Source organism: Diorhabda sublineata, unplaced genomic scaffold, assembly GCF_026230105.1.
Source record: "Diorhabda sublineata isolate icDioSubl1.1 unplaced genomic scaffold, icDioSubl1.1 Dsub_31, whole genome shotgun sequence".
Taxonomy (NCBI): domain Eukaryota; kingdom Metazoa; phylum Arthropoda; class Insecta; order Coleoptera; family Chrysomelidae; genus Diorhabda; species Diorhabda sublineata.
In genome coordinates this window covers 251,566-275,514 of record NW_026614254.1, presented here as the reverse complement: position 1 = coordinate 275,514, position 23,949 = coordinate 251,566, and the positions used below count along the sequence as shown (strand labels likewise).

Below are 23,949 nucleotides of genomic sequence, written 5' to 3'. Positions count from 1 at the left end.
AAATTAGCTATGAAATTCCAAAGATTAGCTATGAAACTCATAAATTTTTGGGTTTTATAGCTATTTTTTGAGGTTTTATAGGTAATTTTTGGGTTTTTGTAGCTAATTTTTGGGTTTTATAGCTATTTTTGGGTTTTTATAGTTTTTATAACTAGGAAAACTCTAAAAATTAGCTAGAAAAACTCAGAAATTAGCTAAAAAACCCAAAATACAGCTAGAAAAACACAAAAATTAGCCACAAAACTCAAAAATTGATAGAAAAACTCAGAAATTAGCTACAAAAACTCATAAAATAGCTATAAAACATGAAAATTAGCTAAAAAAACTCAAAAATTAGCCATAAAAACTTGAAAATTAGCCATAAAAATTAGCCCAAAAATTACTTAAATTAAAACTTTATAACTTAAAAAAATAATAAAATTCTTATTTCAAATTAAATTGAATTTCACAATTAACTTTTTAATGTAACTAAAATACTTTTTAATCAAGCTCTAATTTGTATTCTAGACTCACTTTCCAGTAAGTCTACTTACTACGACTTATTCCATATTATATGAAAGCGACGGGCGATATGTGCATATTTTAGAGCTAAAATCATTTTAATTAATTTATTAAAATTACTATCAAATACAAATTTAAATTTTTAATAATAAAAATTATCCAAAAATATTTTTATCGTAACCCATTAATATTATATATAAATTGCACCTTGATCTGATAAATTTTATAATATTAAATTCTAAATTTTTATAATTTTAATAAAATATTCAATTACGATGATATACAAACTAATAATATAAGAAAATTAAATCGTGGATTATCATTTACAGAACAGGTTCCTCTGAAAAGACTAAAATACCGCCAAAATTTTTAATTTTCAAGAACATTACTCTTACTCATTTAATATTTTTAATTACATTTAAAATAATAGGGATTCTAATCCTAGTCTATACTTTAAATTTTTAAACTTCATTAACAAATTTAAATTTTTAAATAAAATTTTTAAATTTCTCTTATTAAATTTCATATTAAAATTATTATTTACCACTAATTTCTATTAATAAAATTAAATTATATTATTTGTATAACCGCAACTGCTGGCACAAATTTTGTTAATAATACTTACTATTTCTAAATCTAAATTTCTCTAATATATAATTTTAATCACTGTTAAATTCTTCTATAAAATAATTTACACATAATAAAAAATAACACCTAATTTTCAAGTTAAAATAAAACTTTCAAAATATAAACAATTAAATAAACATAAAATGAACTTCCTGTCTATAAAAATTTTTCCCACTGACTTAAATTAAAAACAAATTATTCTTCAAATTTATTTTTTAAATTTTAACCTATTTTAATTTAAAATTTTATGACAAAATCAAATTCTTTTCCTATATGAGAACTAAGTAACAATTTTTAATAAAATCCTAATTTAATAACCTAAAAATTTAAATAAATTAAATAGACCTGCACCCCTTAATGCAAGTTACAAAATAATTGATTCAAATTTTCAGTCAAATACATTCCATAAATTAAATTGACCTGCACCCCTTAATTCAAGTTACAAAATAATTGATTCAAATTTTCAGTTAAATCAATTCCATAAATTAAATTGACCCGTACCCCTTAATGCAAGTTACAAAATAATTGATTCAAATTTTCAGTTAAATTAATTCCATAAATTAAATTGACCCGTACCCCTTAATGCAAATTACAAAATAATTGATTCAAATTTTCAGATAAATTAATTCCATAAATTAAATTGACCCGTACCCTTTAATGCAAATTACAAAATAATTGATTCAAATTTTCAGTTAAATTCATCCCATAAATTAAAAATTTTAACCTCAAAATTTAGTAAAAATACAACTCTTTAAAATTTTCTATTAACAAAAAATGGAGGTTTTTAAAAAAAAAGTAACTATTAAACTATAATTTTGAATAATTTTAAAAATCAAATTAACTAACTAAAATAATAAAGAAAAAAATATTTTTTTTTTAATTTTTTATAAAAAAATTGAATTTTATGAAAATTATTTTTAAACTTAAACTTTTGATAATTTTAATAAAATATAAACATAAAAACAAACTATATCCCAAAAATTCTATATTTTTATTGTTGAATTATTTGAATTTTATATAAAAATAAAACAATTTTTAACAAATTAAATCCTCTAATCATATGAAACTTTATTTTATTATTAAAAAAAGAGGTTTTTTTTATAGGTAAATAAAGGTTATATTAATTAAAGAATTATTTAATATTTAATCAATTTATATTCTTTATAAATTTATACGTGATATACTTATAAATATATTATGGTTTAATATGATATTAATAATTCTCCATTCATAAATTAATAATATGGTAAATAAGATCTAAATGATTCTCTTTCTGGGATTTTCAATTTAAGTCTTTAAATAGTTTTCTATATATATAACAATCGAATTAATTCATAAGTTTAATAGTTTATAAATTATTATTATTTATATTTATATAAAGTTACTAGAAACTATTAACATTATTAAAAATCTAATACTAAATATACTCTTGGGTGATATCTACATTTCTATTATTTTAATTAATTAAACTTTTATATTAGAAAAACCCATATACTTGAAATTTTTAAAGAAAATTTTCATGATTCATTGACTTTTACCGTTAGTGTAAAAAAATTTACAAAAAAATGCACAAAATCCTGATGCCAAAAATGTGCAAAAAATGCACAAAAATGCACATTTTTTTTCTAAAAAAAGAATTTTTTTAAATTACTTTTTTTGGTAAATTAAAAACTTTATGTTTAACTAAAAACTTGTTTTTTAAAAAAATAATGATGTGCCTGAAAAAAGGGTAATTTTGATAGAATTAATTATGTGTAATACACCCCCCAAAAAAATTACACTTAATAGATTAAACTATTTCTTTTAACATCAAAAGTTAATATACATCTCATATTAAAATGTAAAAAAGGTAAGCTAAATTTAAGCTACTGGGTTCATACCCCATTTATGAAGGTTTCTTTCCTTTTTAATAATAAAATTATATAAAATACTATTCTTTAACTCAATAATAATTGGGACATTAATTTCAATTTCAGCTTATTCTTCATTTAATATATGAATTGGTCTTGAAATTAATCTTTTAAGAATTATCCCTTTAATAAAATCAAATAAAAATATTTACCCTGTAGAAGCATCTTTAAAATATTTTATTACCCAAGCCTTAGCCTCTACTATTATTTTATTTGCTGTAATTATATCATTAATCTCCTCAGATGATATCCCTAATAATTCTGATACTTGATTAATGATAACCCTTAACTCAGCATTATTAACAAAATTAGGAGCTGCTCCCTTTCACTCCTGATTTCCCGAAGTAATAGAAGGATTAAATTGAATAAACGGACTTATTTTATTAACATGACAAAAATTAGCCCCTATAATTTTAGTGATGTATAATTTAAGTATAACCCAATTTTTAACATTTGTAATTATTACTTCTTTTATTGTAGGAGGAATTTTAGGATTAAATCAAACAAGTTTACGAAAAATTATAGCTTATTCTTCAATTAATCATATTGGTTCAATACTCACAGGAATAATGAATTCTAAATTACTTAATTTGATTAGTATATTTTATTATCTATTTTTTTATTAGGTTAAATATTATTATTTTTTTTATAAAACTAAATTTATTTAACCTAAACCAGCTTTTTAATGCATTGAATACGAATAAATTAATGAAATTATTTTTTATTTTAAATTTTTTATCTTTAGGGGGTATACCCCCCTTTTTAGGGTTTCTTCCAAAATGAATTGTGGTTAATAACTTAATTTTAAATAAAATATATTCTCTAAGATTAATTTTAATCATTACAACGTTAATTACCTTATACTTTTATATTCGGTTAACATTTTCTTTATTAACTATTTTAATAACAGAAAATCTAGTTAAACCAACAAAATTTAACAATTTTATCTTTTTATTTTTAAATGCATTTACTTTACTTTACTTTAAGGATTTAAGTTAAGTTAAATTATCAACCTTCAAAGTTGATTATTTATTTGATCTAAGCCTTAAAAATTATTTACCTTTATATTTGCAAGTTAATAACATACTTGATTATAAGGCTTGGTAAAAGAATATTAATATTAATAAATAAATTTACAATTTATCGCCTGAACTCGGCCATTTTACCGAATAAATGGTTGTTTTCAACAAATCATAAAGATATTGGAACATTATATTTTATTTTTGGAATCTGGGCTGGAATAGTAAGTACTTCCCTTAGAGTACTAGTACGAACAGAGTTAGGAAGACCCGGAACTTTGATTGGAAATGATCAAATTTATAATGTAATCGTAACTGCTCATGCATTTATCATAATTTTTTTATGGTAATGCCAATTATAATTGGAGGTTTTGGAAACTGATTAATCCCTTTAATAATTGATGCCCCAGATATAGCCTTTCCCCGAATAAATAATATAAGTTTTTGATTATAACCTCCCTCTTTATTTCTTCTAATTATAAGAAGAATTGTAGAAAGGGGTGCAGGAACTGGATGAACAGTTTACCCCCCTCTTTCATCTAATATTGCACATGGAGGATCTTCAGTAGATTTAGCCATTTTTAGTTTACACTTAGCTGGAATTTCTTCAATTCTAGGTGCTATTAATTTTATTACTACAGTAATTAATATACGACCTAAAGGTATAACTTTAGATCGAATACCTTTATTTATATGAGCTGTTGTAATTACAGCAATCCTTTTACTATTATCTTTACCAGTTTTAGCAGGAGCTATTACTATATTATTAACTGATCGAAATCTGAATACTTCTTTTTTTGACCCTGCTGGAGGTGGGGACCCAATCTTATATCAACATTTATTTTGATTTTTTGGACCCCCTGAAGTTTATATTTTAATTCTCACAGGTTTTGGTTTAATTTCTCGTATTGTAAGACAAGAGAGTAGAAAAAAATAAGCTTTTGGGACATTAGGAATAATTTATGCAGTAATAGCAATTGGTTTATTAGCGTTTATTGTTTGAGCTCATCATATATTTACAGTAGGCATAGATGTAGACACTCGAGCTTATTTTACATCAGCTACTATAATTATTGCAGTTCCTACTGGAATCAAAGTTTTTAGATGATTAGCTACTTTTCATGGATCAAGAATTAATTATAGACCGGCAAAATTATGGACACTAGGATTTATTTTTTTATTTACAGTTGGAGGATTAACGGGAGTAGTCTTAGCTAATTCTTCAATTGATATTGTTTTACATGATACTTATTATGTTGTAGCCCACTTTCATTATGTTCTTTCTATAGGTGCAGTATTTGCAATTATAGCAGGAATTGTTCAATGATTCCCTTTATTCACGGGTCTAACCTTAAATAATTTCTACTTAAAAATTCAATTTTTTATTATATTTATTGGAGTAAATTTAACATTTTTTCCACAACATTTTTTAGGACTAATAGGAATACCACGACGATATTCAGATTACCCTGATATTTTTACTCTATGAAATATTGTTTCATCAATTGGGTCTTTAATTTCCCTTATTAGAGTAATTTTTTTATTATTTATTTTTTTGAGAGGCTTTCTCTATACAACGAAAAAGAATTAGTTCATTAAGAATGAATTCTTCAATTGAATGATTACAATTTAACCCACCAGCAGAACACAGTTATTCTGAATTATCAATATTATCTGCTAATTTCTAATATGGCAGATTAGTGCATTGGACTTAAACCCCAAACATAAAGTTTAAACTTTTTTTAGAAATTTCAACTTGAAAAAGTTTCATATTACAAGATAGAGCATCACCTTTAATAGAACAATTATCATATTTTCATGATCATGCTTTAATAATTTTAGTAATTATTACTGTTTTAGTAGGACAATTACTAATTTCATTATTTTTTAATAAATTTTTACATCGTTACTTATTAGTAGGTCAATTAATTGAAATTATTTGAACTATTTTACCAACTATTACTTTAGTTTTTATTGCTATTCCTTCACTTCGATTAATCTACATCCTAGATGAAATTAATAACCCAATAATTACTATTAAAACAATTGGACATCATGATACTGATCTTATGAATATTCAGATTTTAAAACTATTGAATTTGACTCATATATAGTTCCAATTAATGATATAAATTCATTTAATTTTCGTCTTTTAGATGTAGAAAACCGGGTAATAATTCCATTTTAAATCAAATACATATTCGATTATTAGTTACATCTGCAGATGTGATTCATTCATGAACAATTCATTCACTAGGAGTAAAAATTGATGGTACTCCGGGACGATTAAATCAAACAAGATTTTCAATTAATCGATCAGGATTATTTTACGGACAATGTTCAGAAATTTGTGGATCTAACCATAAATCTAACATAAATACTTTTCTAAATGAATTATTATAATAATTGAATTATCATTAGATGGCTGAAATTAAGCAATGGAATTTTAAATCATCTATAATATTATAACGGATATTTCTAATGAAAAATTTAGTTAATTTATAACATTAGCTTGTCAAGCTAAAATAATCACTTTGATAATTTTTAATTCCACAAATAATACCATTATACTGATTAACATTAATATTTTTCTTTTTAAGAATCTTCTTTTGTTTTAATAATTTAAATTATTTTAATTTTTTTTATAAAATTGAAACAACTGAAACTAAAACTAATAAAATAAATTTTAATTGAAAATGATAATAAATTTATTCTCATCATTTGATCCTAGTTCAAATTTTAACTTTTCATTAAATTGATTAAGAACCTTAATTGGATTAAGAATTATTCCTCCATTATTTTGATTAGTTCCTTCACGATTTAATATTTTTTGAAATAAAATTATTATAACTTTACATGAAGAATTTAAAATTTTATTAGGAAATTATAAATCGCAAGGAAGAACCTTAATCTTTATTTCTTTATTTTCTATTATTTTATTTAATAATTTCTTAGGTTTATTCCCTTATATTTTTACAAGAACAAGGCATATAACTTTAACGTTAAGATTAGCTCTACCATTATGAGTAAGATTTATAATTTATGGGTGATTAAATAATACTATTCATATATTAGCTCATTTAGTTCCTCAAGGAACTCCTCCAATTCTTATACCTTTTATTGTATGTATTGAAACTATTAGAAACGTAATTCGACCCGGAACCTTGGCTATCCGTTTATCAGCAAATATAATTGCTGGTCATTTATTAATAACTTTGTTGGGTAACACAGGACCAATAATAACAATTACCTCAGTAAATTTACTAATTATTGTTCAAATTTCACTTTTAACACTCGAATCAGCAGTTGCAATTATTCAATCTTACGTTTTTGCTATTTTAAGAACTTTATATTTTAAACAAGTAAATTAATCTCGATACATAAAAATCACCCTTTTCACTTAGTTGATATTAGCCCATGGCCTTTATTAGTAGGGGCATTAGGAGCTATAACTACAATAATAGGATTAATTAAATGATTTCATTTATATAATAATAACCTATTAATAATCGGTTTATTAATTACAATATTAATTATATATCAATGATGACGGGATATTGTTCGAGAAGGGACCTATCAAGGATTACACACTTTCTTAGTTACTAAAGGATTACGTTGAGGTATAATTTTATTTATTACATCTGAAGTATTTTTTTTATTTCTTTTTTTTTGAGGATTTTTCCATAGATCATTAGCTCCTAGAATTGAATTAGGATTATTATGACCTCCTAAAGGAATCCAAACATTCAACCCAATTGAAATTCCTCTTCTTAACACTTTAATTTTATTAACATCAGGATTAACTGTAACACGAGCCCATCACAGATTGATAGAAAATAATTTTACTCAAGGCCTCCAAGGATTAATTTTTACAGTTATTCTAGGAATCTACTTTACAATCCTACAAGGATATGAATATATCGAAGCTCCGTTTTCTATTGCAGATTCAGTTTATGGCTCTTCTTTTTTCATAGCAACAGGATTCCATGGTTTACATGTAATTATTGGAACAACATTTTTAAATCATTTTTCTTCTATCCACCATTTCGGATTTGAAGCAGCTGCCTGATACTGACACTTTGTTGATGTAGTATGATTATTCTTATATATTTCTATATACTGATGAGGTAGATAATTTATATAATATAAAAATTATATTTGACTTCCAATCAAAAAATCTAGATTCTAGTATAAGTAATTAAAATTTTAATAAGATTAATAATAATAATTTGCTTAATTTTAATACTACTAACAATTATTTTAAATTTAATTTCTAAACAAAGATATTATGATCGAGAAAAAAGAAGCCCTTTTGAATGTGGGTTTGATCCTAAAACTTCAGCTCGTCTTCCCTTTTCACTACATTTTTTCTTAATTGCAATTATTTTTTTAATTTTTGATGTTGAAATTACCTTACTTTTACCATTAATTATAACAATAAAAATTTCTAACATTATAAATTATTCAATAATTTTAATTATCTTTATTTTTATTTTACTGTGAGGTTTATACCATGAATGAAACCAAGGAGCATTAAATTGAATTAATTAGGATAATAGTTAATTATAACATTTAAGTTGCATTTAAAAATTATTGAATAAATCAATTTATCTTAAATAAGAAGCAAAATATTGTATTTAGTTTCGACCTAAAAGTTTGATTTTATATAAATCCTTATTTTTAATTGAATCCAAAAAGAGGTCTATCACTGTTAATGATCAAAATGAGTTATTCTCCAATCAAAGAAATAAGAAAATTAAGAATAAGCTTCTAACTTAATTCTTAAGCAATGAAATTTTGTTTTTATTTCTATTTATATAGTTAAAAAAAAAAACATTACATTTTCATTGTAAAATTAGATTTTTTCTTATAAATACTTAAAAGTCTTTAACTTCCTTAATTTCTTCAAAATTACACTCTTTATAAGCTATTTAAGTAGATATTTAATAATAAAAATATTAATAAAAAAATTAATAATAATAAATAAATTTTTAAATGATTAATTGAAAATAATTGTATTAAAGTTAACATTTTCAAATTTTTTGATATTTGTTGACTACCATAATATTCTAATCAACCTTGATCAAAAATTTTTAAATATAATTTTCCTATATATAACGGTAAATAATTAACCCCTAATGTAGATAAATAAGGCATATTTCATATTATACTTATAAATAACCTTGAAGTTAAAAATTTTAAAGTTAATAATTGATAAGAAAGTTTAAATTTAGCTAATTCATACCCTAACCACCCTCCAATTATAATTACAAATAAAGTTAATATTTTTATAAAAAAAGTTAAACAAATAAAATAAGGTGTAGAAAAAAGTAATCATGAAAATAATCTACCTCTAAAAACAACAAATAAAATTAACCCTCTTATTCCTTTTAATATAATTATTCTTCCTTCTTGAATAATATGCAAAGACATAAAATTAAAACTTCCAATTATTGAATAATAAGTTAAACGAAACCTATAAGAAACGGTTAATCCAATAGAAATATGAAAAATTAAATAAATATAAATATTTAAATAATTTATTGATATAAATTCAACTACTAAATCTTTAGAATAAAATCATGATATAAAAGGTAAACCACATAAAGATAAATTACAAATATTTAAATAAGTACATGTTAGAGGTAAATGTTTAACTAACCCACCTATAAAACGAACAATTAAATAAGTTATGAATAATATTACCTGCACACATAAATAGTAAAGCTTTAAATAAAGCATGAATTAATAAATGAAAAAATTCTGATTTATATTCCCCTATTGCTAAAATTAATATTATTAAAGCAATAATTTTTTTTAAATCAAATTCAAAATTAGCCCCTAAACCTGATATAAATATTGTTATTGATGAAATAAATAATAAAATTATTATTAAATTATTACTAAATGAAAAATTAAAACGAATTAATAAATAAACACCAGCAGTGACTAATGTAGAAGAATGAACTAAAGAAGAAACAGGAGTGGGTGCAGCTATAGCAGCAGGTAACCAAGAAGAAAAAGGAATTTGAGCCCTTTTTGTTATTGCCGCTAAAACTACTAAATACCCAATTAATTGTATAATATAATCTTCCTTTATAATTTCTAAATAAAAAATAAAATTTCATCTACCAAAATTTAATATTCAAGCAATAGATATCCATAAAGCTACATCACCAATTCGATTACTTAAAGCAGTTAATATTCCAGCTCTAAGACTTTTTAAATTTTGATAATAAATAACCAAACAATAAGAAACTAATTCCAATCCATCTCAACCCAATAAAATAGAAATTAAATTTGGTGAAATAATTAATAATATTATAGATAGAACAAATATTACAACCAATAAAATAAATCGATTTTTATAAATATCCCAGATATATATTCCTCCCTATAAAAAATTACTATAGAAGAAATAAATAAAACAAAACTTATAAACAACACAGATATTCAATCTAACAAAACAACAAAATAAATATTAGTAGAATTTAATATTATAAAATTAAGCTCTAAAATATGAGTTAAATTTATAATCAATAAATATAATGAAAATCCTAATAATATTAATCTCAAATATAAAAATATTACAAAATAAATATAACAAATAATCTAAAATCTTTATTTATATCTTTAGTACCACAAACTGATATTTTTATTAAACTATTTAGATTAAATTCATTGTACTAAAAATTCCAATTTTATAAACAATAAATTTAAAGGTAACCAATGTAAAATTATTAGTAAATATTCACGAATTAACCCTCTATTAAATATATATAATCCTGAATAATATTGACCATGTTGAGTATATGAATATAAAAACAATGAATAAACAGCTCTAAAAAATGATATTAAAGATATAAATAATATACTAAATAAACTAAAAGATAAAATCCTATTGATTAATAAAATTTCTCTTATTAAATTTAATGAAGGTGGAGCAGCCATATTATAAGAAACTAACAAAAATCAAATTAACCTTAAATTAGGTATAATATTTAATAAACCTTTATTTAAATATAGCCTTCGACTATGAATTCGTTTAGCTAAACAAAATAAACCTGAGGAACATGAGCCATGAGCTAATATTATTAATAAAGCTCCTCAAATTCCTCGATAATTTAAAGTTATAATTCCCGCTAAAACTAAACTTATATGAGAAACAGAAGAGTAAGCAATTAAAGATTTTATATCACTTTGACGAATACAAATCAAAGAAACAATAAAACCCTCTAATAAACAAATTATTATAAAAAAATATTCAAATTTATTAAAAATTGCTTAAAAATAAGTATAAACGGTAAAAGTCCATATCCTCCTAATTTTAATATAATTCCTGCTAAAATTATTGAACCAGAAATACGGGCCTCTACATGTGCCTTAGGAAGTCATAAATGTAAAAAAACATTGGAATTTTAACAAAAAAAAAACAAATTAATACATAAAAATATAAAAAAAGAAGATAATTCTAAATTTATACAAATAAATATAGTTAAATAATATTTTTCTCTCAAATAAAAAATTATGATTATTATAGGTAATGATATTAATAAAGTGTAAAATAACAAATAAATACCAGCCTCTAAGCGTTCAGGCTGATAGTCTCATCCTATAATTAAAATTAAAGTAGGAATTAATCTAATCTCAAAAAATAAAAATATAATATATAATATAATATATAAATATAAAAAATGAATAAATTTAATGAAGAAAATGTTAAATAAAGACTTAATAATAAAATAACCAAAATTATTAAAAATAAATTATAATATTCATTATTAAAGTACAATTTAGCTCTTGCTAAAATTATTAAACTACAAATTCAAAAACTTAATAAAACTAAACTGGAAGATAATATATCCAATCCTAAAAAATATGAAATATTAAAAAGTTGAAAAAAACCTCTATAGTTAAAAATAAATCTAATAGATAAAATAATAAAATCATTGTATTAATCAAAAATTCTTAAAACTCAATGGAATCAATATTAATAACCCTAATAAATATATTATCATAAAAAAGAAAAAGCTGTAATATAATCATTACCATGAACACGAACTATTAAAATTAATATAGACAATCCTAATGCACCCTCACACACTCTTATTGTTAAATAAATCATAGAAAAAAAGTACTTATAAGTTATGTTTCTTAAATATAAAAATAACCTAAAATATAAAGAAATAACAATAAATTCTAATCTTAATAATATTAAAAAATGTTTTCGATTTAAAACATTTTTATTATTTATTTATTTATTAATCCTCCAGAAAAAAATATAATTATAAATAAATATATTAACATTAAAGTTTTAATAATTTAAATGAAATATTGGTCTTGTAAACCAAAAATAAGGTTTCTTTTAAAACTTTAGATATAAATAATATTCATCATTAATCTCCAAAATTTTTATTTTATTTAAACTAATATCTGATATAATTATATTTTTTCCTATATTATTTATATTATCATTAATATTTATTTTTATAAGTCACCCTTTAACCTGTGGTTTAATACTTTTACTACAAACTCTAATAATTGCTCTTATCAGTAGACTTATAAGTCTAAACTACTGATATTCTTATATTCTATTTTTAATTATGATTGGAGGAATATTAATTTTATTTATTTATATAACAAGAATCGCCTCTAATGAAAAATTTAAATTTTTCAAATTTTAATATTTTTAGATCATTATTATATAAATATTATAGTACAAACAATTGAAACAAAATCATTTTATTTAAATAAAAACCTAAATCTATCTATAATAAAATATTTTAATTTTCCTAATTACTTAATTATAATTATAATAATTATTTATTTATTACTCTAATTGCTACCGTAAAAATTACAAACTTTTTATAGGGACCTCTATGACAAATATTTTAATGAAAATACCCTTACGAAAAAGAAACCCATTATTAAAAATTATTAATAATTCATTAATTACATTTCCAACTCCATCAAATATTTCATACATATGAAATTTCGGTTCCTTACTAGGAATTTGTCTAAGAATTCAAATTTTTACAGGATTATTTTTAGCAATACATTATTGTCCTAATATCGAATTAGCTTTCAACAGAGCTGCTCATATTTGTCGTGATGTAAATTATGGTTGATTATTACGAACTTTATATGCAAATGGAGCCTCTTTTTTTATTTGTTTATATATTCACATTGGTCGAGGAATTTACTATAGATCATATAATATAATAGAAACATGAATAATTGGTGTAACAATTTTTTTTTAACAATAGCAACTGCCTTTTTAGGGTATGTTTTACCTTGAAGGCAAATATCTTTTTAAGGTGCCACTGTTATTACTAATTTAATATCTGCAATCCCTTATTTAGGAAATATATTAGTACAATGAATTTGAGGGGAATTTGCAGTTGACAATGCAACTCTAACACGATTTTTTACATTTCATTTTATTTTACCATTTATTATCTTTGCTTTTATAATTATTCACTTATTATACCTTCGTCAAACAGGATCTAGAAATCCAATTGGTACTAATAGTAATATTGACAAAACTCCTTTTCATCCTTATTTTATCTTTAAAGATATTTTAGGAGCTCTAATTATAATTTTTTTATTCATTTTATTAACTTTAAGAAACCCTTATTTATTCGGAGACCCTGATAATTTTACTCCTGCTAATCTACTAGTAACTCCTATTCATATTCAACCTGAATGATATTTTTTATTTGCTTATGCTATTTTACGTTCAATTCCTAATAAATTAGGGGGAGTAATTGCACTAGTTATATCAATTGCTATTCTATATTTACTTCCATTTATTAATAATAAAAAATTTTTAAGATCACAATTTTATCCATTAAATAAATTTTTATTTTAAACATTAGTCTCTACTAGTATTTTATTAACATGAATTGGAGCCCGACCAGTTGAAGATCCTTATATTTTAACAGGTCAAATCCTTACAATAGTTTATTTTCTTTATTATTTAATTAATCCAATTACTTCATACTTTTGAGATTCCATTATTTTTAAATAGTTAATGAACTTGTATAAGTTTATATTTTGAAAATATAAAAAAGAGATTAAAATTCTCTATTAACTTATACTAAAAATAATTAACTAAATTATAAGAATAAAAAAAAATATTCTTATTCTACAAAAAAAAAATTAAATAATTTAATGCAATAGGTAAATAACCTTTTCAAGCTAAATATATTAATTTATCATAACGATACCGAAGTAGAGATCCCCGAACCCAAAGCCAAAAAAAAGATAAAAAAGATAATTTTAAAAAAATATATAATTTATTAAATTTGCCCCTATAAATAGAAAATCACATATTATTCTTATAAACAAAATATTCCCATATTCCGCTAAAAAAATTATGGCAAATCCCCCTCTTCTATATTCAACATTAAATCCAGAAACTAATTCTGACTCTCCTTCAGCAAAATCAAAAGGAGTCCGATTAGTTTCAGCTAATCTTGAAACTAATCATATAAAACATAATGGTAATAATAAATATATTAAAGATATTAAAATCAAAGCTAATCTTACTTCATAAGAAATTGTTTGTGCTACTGAAGGAAGTCTACCTAATAATGAATAATTAGAATTTGAAGATCAGCCAGCTAACATGATTGTATAAACACTTGAACTTGAAACAGCTAAAAAAAAAAATAAAATCGTTAAATTAAACCTAATATTAATTCTAATAAATGGTATACATATTCATATAAATAAAGATAATAATAAATTAAAAATAGGAAATAAATAATATGAATTAAAATTTGCTATAATATATAAGTTTGCTTTTTACTGAATAATTTAATGGCATCCCTAAAAGGTTGAATTAAACCAATAAATCCTACTTTATTTGGACCTTTACGAATCTGAATTTATCCTAAAACCTTACGTTCTAATAAAGTTAAAAAAGCAATTCTAATTAATACACAAATAATTAAAATTAATTTTGAAATTATAATTATTAAAAAATCTTTTAATATCAAGTATTATTTGTAATATAAATTACATTTAAAGATTCTAAATTCATTGCACTAATCTGCCAAAATAATTATTTTAATTCAAAATATAAAAATATTTTTTTCATTTGGTCCTTTCGTACTAAAATGTTAAATTTAATTAAAGATAGAAACCAACCTGGCTTAAACCGGTTTAAACTCAGATCATGTAAAATTTTAAAAGACGAACAGACTTAATTAATTAGCTTCTGCACCAATTATAAACTTTAATCCAACATCGAGGTCGCAATCATTATTATCGATTTGAACTCTCTAATAAAATTACGCTGTTATCCCTAAGGTAATTTTATCTTATAATCAAAACATTTGGATCAATTATTTATTAATTAATAAAAAAATATAAAAAAAGTTCATTAAATTTTTAAATCGCCCCAATCAAATAATTTTTAAATATAAAAAAATTAATTCTAAATCTTTTATATAAAAAATTATAAAACTCTATAGGGTCTTCTCGTCTTTTAATATTATTTAAGCTTTTGAACTTAAAAATAAAATATTATAAAAATTAAATAGAGACAGTCTTTTTTTCATTCAACCCTTCATTCCAGCTTTCAATTAAAAAACTAATGATTATGCTACCTTAGCACGGTCAAAATACCGCGGCTATTCAATATATTCAGAGGGCAGACCAGACTTTAAATTTAACACAAAAAGACATGTTTTTAATAAACAGGCGAAAAAATATTTGCCGAATTCCTTTATTTAACCTAATAAAAAAATTTTAAACTTATAAATTTATATACTAATTTTATCATTATTACTAAATTTTTTATATTTAAATTTATATTTTAATAAAAAATTTATAGTAAATAAAAATTATATAATTTTAATTATAAATTATAACATACTTCAAAATATGAAAATTTTTAATCCTAATTCTATAATTTCATTATCAATATCCTAATAAAAATTTATTTTTAAGCTCATCCCTAAAAATATTAACTATTAATAATATTAAAAAATATTTATATTAATTAATAAATAAATTAAATTTTTTTCTTAAAAAACTAGATATATTTAAAAACGAATAAAATTTCATTACAAAAAAAATATTTAAAATTATTTATTCTACAATAAAAATTTTAATTTTTTAGCTCTTTTAAATTCGAAAAAATTAAATATATGAATATTATTTAATAAACCCTGATACACAAGGTACAAAAAATCAATTTTTCTTTTTTTAATGATAAAATTCTCTTTCACAATACAATTTACTATAATTAAATAATTTTTTTTAATAATAAAATAAGTTTTACTTATATTAAAACTTTTTAACTAAAAAAATAATAAAATTCTCATTTCAAATTAAATTGAATTCCACAATTAACTTTTTAATGTAACTAAAATACTTTTTAAGCAAGCTCTAATTTGTATTCTAGACTCACTTTCCAGTAAGTCTACTTTGTTACGACTCATTCCATATTAAATGAAAGCGAATTAAAATTACTATCAAATCCAAATATAAATTTTTAATAATAAAAATTATCCAAAAATATTTTTATTGTAACCATTACTTCTTATATATAAATTACACCTTGATCTGATAAATTTTATAATATTAAATTCTAAATTTTTATAATTTTAATAAAATATTTAATTACGATGATATACAAACTAATAATATAAGTAAATTAAATCGTGGATTATCATTTACAGAACAGGTTCCTCTGAAAAGACTAAAATACCGCCAAAATTTTTAATTTTCAAGAACATTACTATTACTCATTTAATATTTTTAATTACATTTAAAATAATAGGGTATGTAATCCTAGTTCTGAGACTTGATTAATAATAATTCTTAATTCAGCAATATTAACAAAATTAGGAGCTGCCCCCTTTCACTCCTGGTTTCCTGAAATAATAGAAGGACTAAATTGAATAAACAATCTTATTTTATTAACGTGACAAAAATTAGCCCCTATAATTTTAGTGACGTATAATTTAAGAATACCTCAATTTTTAACATTTGTAATTATTACTTCTTCTATTGTAGGAGGAATTTTGGGATTAAGTCAAACAAGCCTGTGAAAAATTATAGCTTATTCTTCAATTAATCATATTGGTTGAATACTTGCTGGAATATTAAATTCTAAGTTAATTTGGTAAGTATACTTTATTATTTATTTTTTTATTACTTTAAATATCGTTATTTTTTCATTTAACCTAAACCAACTTTTTAATGCATTAAATACAAATAAATACATTAAATTATTTTTTATTTTAAATTTTTTATCTTTAGAAGGTTTACCGCCATTTTAGGATTCCTACCTAAATGAATTGTAATCAATAACATAAGTCAAATATACACTTTAAGAGTAATCTTAATTATTAATTACCCTATACTTTTATATTCGATTAACATTTTCCTCTCTAACTATTTTAATAGTAGAAAATCTGGATAAAGCAACAAAAATTAACAATTTCATTTTTCTACTCTTAAATGCATTCACTTTACTTAGCTTATGCCTCTGCACAAGGATTTTAAATATCCTTTAAGGATTTAAGTTAAGTTAAACTATCAACCTTCAAAGTTGATTATATATTTGATCTAAGCCTTAAAAATTATTTACCTTTATATTTGCAATTTAATATCATACTTGAATATAAGGCTTGGTAAAAGAATATTAATATTAATAAATAAATTTACAAGTTATCGCCTGAACTCAGTCATTTTACTGAGTAAATGGTTGTTTTCAACAAATCATAAAGATATTGAAACATTATATTTTATTTTTGGGATTTGAGCTGGAATAGTTGGTACCTCCCTTAGAGTACTAATACGCACAGAATTGGGAAAACCCGGAACTTTAATTGGAAATGATCAAATTTACAATGTTATCGTAACTGCTCATGCATTTATCATAATTTTTTTTTATAGTAATACCAAATATAATCGGTGGATTTGGAAACTGATTAGTTCCCTTAATAATCGGTGCTCCATAAAGGCATAGCATATCCCCGAATAAATTATATAAGTTTTTGAGGTGCAGGTACAGGATGAACGGTTTATCCCCTCCTTTCATCTAATATCGCACATGGTGGATCTTCAGTAGACTTAGCTATTTTTAGTTTACATTTAGCTGGTATACCTTCAATTATTTTAGGAGCAATTAATTTTATTAATACAGTAATTAATATACGACCTAAAGATATGACATTAGACCGTATACCTTTATTTGTTTGAGCAGTTGTTAGTTGTTATTACAGCAATTCTTCTATTATTATCCCTACCAGTTTTAGCTGGGGCTATTATTATATTATTAACTGATCGAAATTTGAATACATCTTTTTTTGATATTGCCAGAGGAGGGGACCCAATTTTATATCAACATTTATTTTGATTTTTTGGACATACTAAAATTTATATTTTAATTATTCCTGGTTTTGTATTAATTTCTCATATTGTTAGACAACAAAGAAGAAAAAAAAAGCTTTTGGTACATTAGGTTTAATTTATGCCATAATAGCAATTGGACTACTAGGATTCATTGTATGAGCTCATCATATATTTACAGTAGGTATAGATGTTGACACCCGAGCTTATTTCACATCAGCTACTATAATTATTGTAGTTCCTAGTGGAATTAAAGTTTTTATATTATTAGCTACTTTTCATGGATTAAAAACTAACTAAGACCAGCAACATTATGAGCATCACGCTTTATTTTTTTATTTACAGTTGGAGGATTAACGGGAGTAGTCTTAGCTAATTCTTCAATTGATATTGTTTTACATGATACTTATTATGTTGTAGCCCACTTTCATTATGTTCTTTCTATAGGTGCAGTATTTGCAATTATAGCAGGAATTGTTCAATGATTCCCTTTATTCACGGGTCTAACCTTAAATAATTTCTACTTAAAAATTCAATTTTTTATTATATTTATTGGAGTAAATTTAACATTTTTTCCACAACATTTTTTAGGACTAATAGGAATACCACGACGATATTCAGATTACCCTGATATTTTTACTCTATGAAATATTGTTTCATCAATTGGGTCTTTAATTTCCCTTATTAGAGTAATTTTTTTATTATTTAGTTTTTGAGAAGCTTTCTCTATACAACCAAAAAGAATTACTTCATTAAGAATAAATTCTTCAATTTAATGATTACAATTTCTTCCTCCACAACTAAGCATCTAAATTCAGGATCTGATACTTAGATAGATCTATCAAGCTATTTCATATACTATGTTAGGTAATTTATTGATTGGTGTTTTATAATTCAATTAGTAGAAATAGATCGAATATTAAGGGTTTGACTGTAAGCTATTTTAATATTTTGTCATTTAAAGATTCCAGAAAGTTTAGGAGTAACTGATTTTATATATGGTAAAGGTGTATAAATATATGGAATATTTCTATCAAGGTGAATTTGAATATTGAATTTTGAAACCTATGAATTTAAAATTTTTACAAGAATTAATACATTTCAAAACCATCGAAAATCTTAATTAATTATTGTAAGTAAAATTTTAATTATTTTTATACATTTATATATATTTTTTATATTGTATTTGACCATAATTTCAATCCCAGACGATGAATACATAAGTATTCGAAAGCTTTGAAAGATAATACAAATAAATTTGACGTTTCGTCTTTTCTTTAAGTCTTTATCAAAATATGATATTGACACTGACAATTTGCGTATTTATATTGATCTATAGATTACCTTTATCATAAATATCGAAATAAAAAAAAATCAAATTAGAGCTTGGTTCTAATAGCAGTAATTAAATTAATTATTTGTAGTTTTATTAGAATTTACAAAATAGAGATATAAATTTTACTTAAATTATTTAGGTCTTTTTTATCATTTATAGCTTTTTCGTTCTTATGAATGTGAACCATTTCTAAAAATATTCTTTTTCGTGTGTTAGATTCCGTGCCAAGAATTTTTGAATCTTTATAATTGGATTTATGTTTTTTTTTATATTCCATTGTTCGTTAATGCAGTTTTATTTTTTAATCGTATTGATCACCTTTTAGTCTATTTTCCAAATACTGAGATGTCTATCCTATATAGACAGCGTCCAAATTAGTACAAGGCACTCGATATATAATATTATTTCTTTTGTTATTTGGTATTTTAGATTTAAATTTAGTGAAATATTTGGATAACGTATTATGTTCTTTTTGACTTATACTAATATCATATTTATGAAAATACTTTGAAAGTTTTTGGGAAAGCTCTTATACCTACATATGGTAAGGAAAAATGATTCATATTTTGATGTTTGGTTTCTGTTTTGTCTTTTAATTGATTGTAGTATCTGTCTATCCTTTTTCTGAATATAAACTTCTAATCAACTTAAGAAATCGCGTTTTTCGATCTTCCAGTAAAAAAGGATCAGCAAAATCTATCCCAACATTTAAAAAATGGAGAATAAACATTTAATCCAGAAGATCACCCTTCAAATATTGTAAACCTTTAGGTTGGGCTTCAGTGCAAATTACATATTTCTAGTAATTTTTTTACAGGCATTTCTAGACGAAATAGGCTAATATTTTTCTCTGGCTGTATATAATAATTGTTGTGTTCCACAATGAAGAGATTTTCTATGGAGATGAGTTGGAATAATATCAGTCACAACATGATAGAGTAAGATCCCAGAGCAATCAGACACAACTTATTTTCAAATGGATAAAGCCTTAGGTTCTCAGTAGTGTCTCATGTACTTAGAATACCTGTGTGTTTATGGAGTTCGCAGAGTGATCCCTGGGCAGGTACCGGGTGAGAAAGGTAACTAAAAATTAAAGTTATTTAACTTAAATTCTAATGGCTGATATTTATATATATATTTTGTAGAATATTATACTGAACTAGTATTATGAAGTGTCAGACACTTTTCATGGATCAGAACTTTTGTCAGACGCTTTAAAGCTCCACAAAAAATAAAAGAACTTTACTTATTTTCAAATGTCTGACTTTTACCTATGTTATTAAGATAATTACTAAAAAGTTATATTTTATCTGTCAGACAAGTTTGAGTGAACAAACATCCCTTAAATGAAAAAATTATTTAACCGGGAGTGCGAGCGCGAGAGCACTATACATGCATTTAAGAGCGAGTGAGAGGTTCATAGCAACTCGGTTCCCCGTCTTAAACTTACCATCTGCTCCACTCTACTGCGTGTGTGTATGTGCCTGTGGCGCACCACTTAGAGTATACAGTGCAGTTTGGATCTGTAAGAGCACATGTTTTTGTTGTTTATATTGTGTAATTTGTTACTGATATTAAGTTATTTGTGATAGTGAAAACCATGGAAGAAGATAAATTTATGTGTATATTTTGCAAACAATCTCATGACAAATCAATATTATTTACAAATGAAACATTTACAAAATGTAAACAAGTTTTAAAACAGCGAGTAATCCATAACCTAAAATTCAAAGACTTAAAATTACCGGAGGATTTGTATGACAATGGTTACCATCGAGAGTGCTATAAAAATTTCACTGCTTTACCAAAGAAATATTATTCTGCCACTCCAGAATATTCAAAAAGTGCTAAAAAAAATTTATTAAGTGATTCTGAAATAACATCATCAGTCAAACAAATAATTCTATAGCTTTAGATTCAGATGTAGTATCAAACTCAAGCCCAGCTAATACTATGTCTGAACCTAACGTAATACCTGAGCCAAGTGTTGAACCTAGTGATGAATCTGAATCAGTTGAGCCAGCGACACATATTTCTGAGGAACTTTGTGTGACTTCCAAATGTGATAGTAATTCCTTTACTCCTAATAATTCATTTGAACGTAATATGACAACTGACAAAACCCAGGCATGTATATATTGTGATCAAAAGAAAAAAAGACATAAATTAAAACTACTAGGGTTGCATTCATGCGATAAAAACCAATTTTCAATGCGATTACATGAACAAGAAGAAGACATGGCAGAATTAATTGAGAAAGTAGAAGATATAACGGATCCAACAATATATTATCACAACAATTGCCAATTAGATTATACTTATAAAATATCGTCGACGAAGAATACAGTAAAAACATCTTGGCATGAGCTTCGCAAACACCATCAAGTTGTTTTTGATGAAATTTGTAATTTTATACAACAAAATATCGTTGAGAAAGGTCGATGTTACTTTCTGACTTATCTCCACAGACAATACATGGAATTATTCAACGAGGAAGTTGGAGATTCTCAGGAAGTTATGGGGAATTACACTTCTTCTAACTTAGAAGATAAAATAAAAAAAAAGCATTTAAGGACGAGATAAAGTTTTTTGTTCATCATAATAAAAAGTTACTTGCTCCGAAACATGTTTCTGTCATTGATGAGGCGTTGTTGAATGATTTGAAGGATCAGGATATTCTCAATAAAGCTGCTTTGATATTGAGGAAATCAGTATTACAAATCGAAAAAAAGAAATTGCCAAATCATTTATCTGTTCAAGATCTTAAAAACGGTGAAGTGTCAGTGCCGGAAGACTTACCCCAATTTTATTTTACTCTTATTGGAGGTAATAACAGTAAAAGAAAAAATAATTTTAAGTGTGTTCGAGTAGTTAAATCTTTGAGCCAGGATGCTGTGTATTCTATCTTAAATTGTAAATATAAAACGTCAAAGCATATTAAGCTTGGAATGGCTTTAAAAAGCTTGACAAGTAGCCGTAATATCATCGACATCATCCACAGATATGGCCATTGCATCAGTTATCCAGGAGTAGAGGAGTTAGAAACTGAAGCAACTTATCATTCCATGCAAAAATCTACTATATGTCCTGAAGCAATTATAACAAACCCAAATTTATGCACTGGAATTGCGTTTGATAATTATGATCGGTTTGTGGAAAGTAAAGATGGGAAAGACACGCTACATGACACTGTTGGTATAATTTACCAAAACGTGGATCCAAATGTTACACAAGAATCAGACACTCCAAATTTGTCTCCTTCCACCAGCGAAGAATCTGGAACGTCGGGGAAAAGACGACGACAGAGAACAATGGATGTTACTGAGGTAGAAGGAAGACCATACATGAAAAAACCTAAGATGACTGATACTTTAGAGATTTCTTTTCATGAAGCTGAAGAAACATTACCTGAAAATTTACAATTATATAAAAACATTGATACAATTTGGATGTTAAATCATGGCTATAATTTACCAAATCTTCCGATGTCGGTTGGATACAATTGTTTAATCAGCAACAATGGAAACAATCCAAAGCAAGTTGTTTGTTATCTAACTCCAATCAATTTATCGCCCACAAACACATCGGTTGTTTTAGAAACAATGGAGCAAAGTTTAAAAATTTGCAATGAAGTAAAACAAGCTAGTATTCAAGTTACCTATGAACTTGCAATAGCAAAAGTAGCTTTACAAATTCAAGCTACTGAAGCACCCAAATTTGATAACTTATTTATTCACTTAGGACCGTTTCACATCATGATGGCATACTTCAAAGTTGTAGGAAAATTTATAACTGATTGCGGCTTGTCCAACGTTATGGTCCAAAGCAGTTTGTTTGCTTCAGGCTCAGTTGCTGGATTTCTGGATGGAAAACACTTTAATCGGTGCAAGAGGCTTCATCCGTTGGTGTCAGTAGGTTTAGAGATTTTACATTTTAAGTCCTTTTTAGCTTTTAATAATATTGAAGTGTCGAATGAAATTATTGAAGAACTTGTACGTTTGCAAAATACTCCAACATCAACTTTTGAGATAGAAAATGACGAGTTGAAAGTACTATTAAATAATTATTGTATTTACAAACAACAAACTTTAAGCGGCGAGCATGGAAAAACAGCGCAGTTTTATTTAATATATGTTAACTTAATCAACTATTACTTAACTCTGTCCAGAAGTATTCGTGTTGGAGA

General features: G+C 24.0%; 4 pseudogenes; 3 read left to right on the top strand and 1 right to left on the bottom strand.

The window, feature by feature from the left end:
- The first annotated feature begins 2,840 nt into the window (after window positions 1–2,840).
- LOC130452232 (cytochrome c oxidase subunit 1-like) lies at window positions 2,841–5,918 on the top strand (annotated as a pseudogene).
- A 3,371-nt stretch (window positions 5,919–9,289) lies between these two features.
- On the bottom strand, window positions 9,290–16,509 carry LOC130452231 (NADH-ubiquinone oxidoreductase chain 5-like; annotated as a pseudogene).
- Window positions 16,510–16,884: 375 nt separating this feature from the next.
- Window positions 16,885–17,589, top strand: LOC130452230 (NADH-ubiquinone oxidoreductase chain 2-like; annotated as a pseudogene).
- An 854-nt stretch (window positions 17,590–18,443) lies between these two features.
- Window positions 18,444–19,203, top strand: LOC130452229 (cytochrome c oxidase subunit 1-like; annotated as a pseudogene).
- The last annotated feature ends 4,746 nt before the right edge of the window (window positions 19,204–23,949 follow it).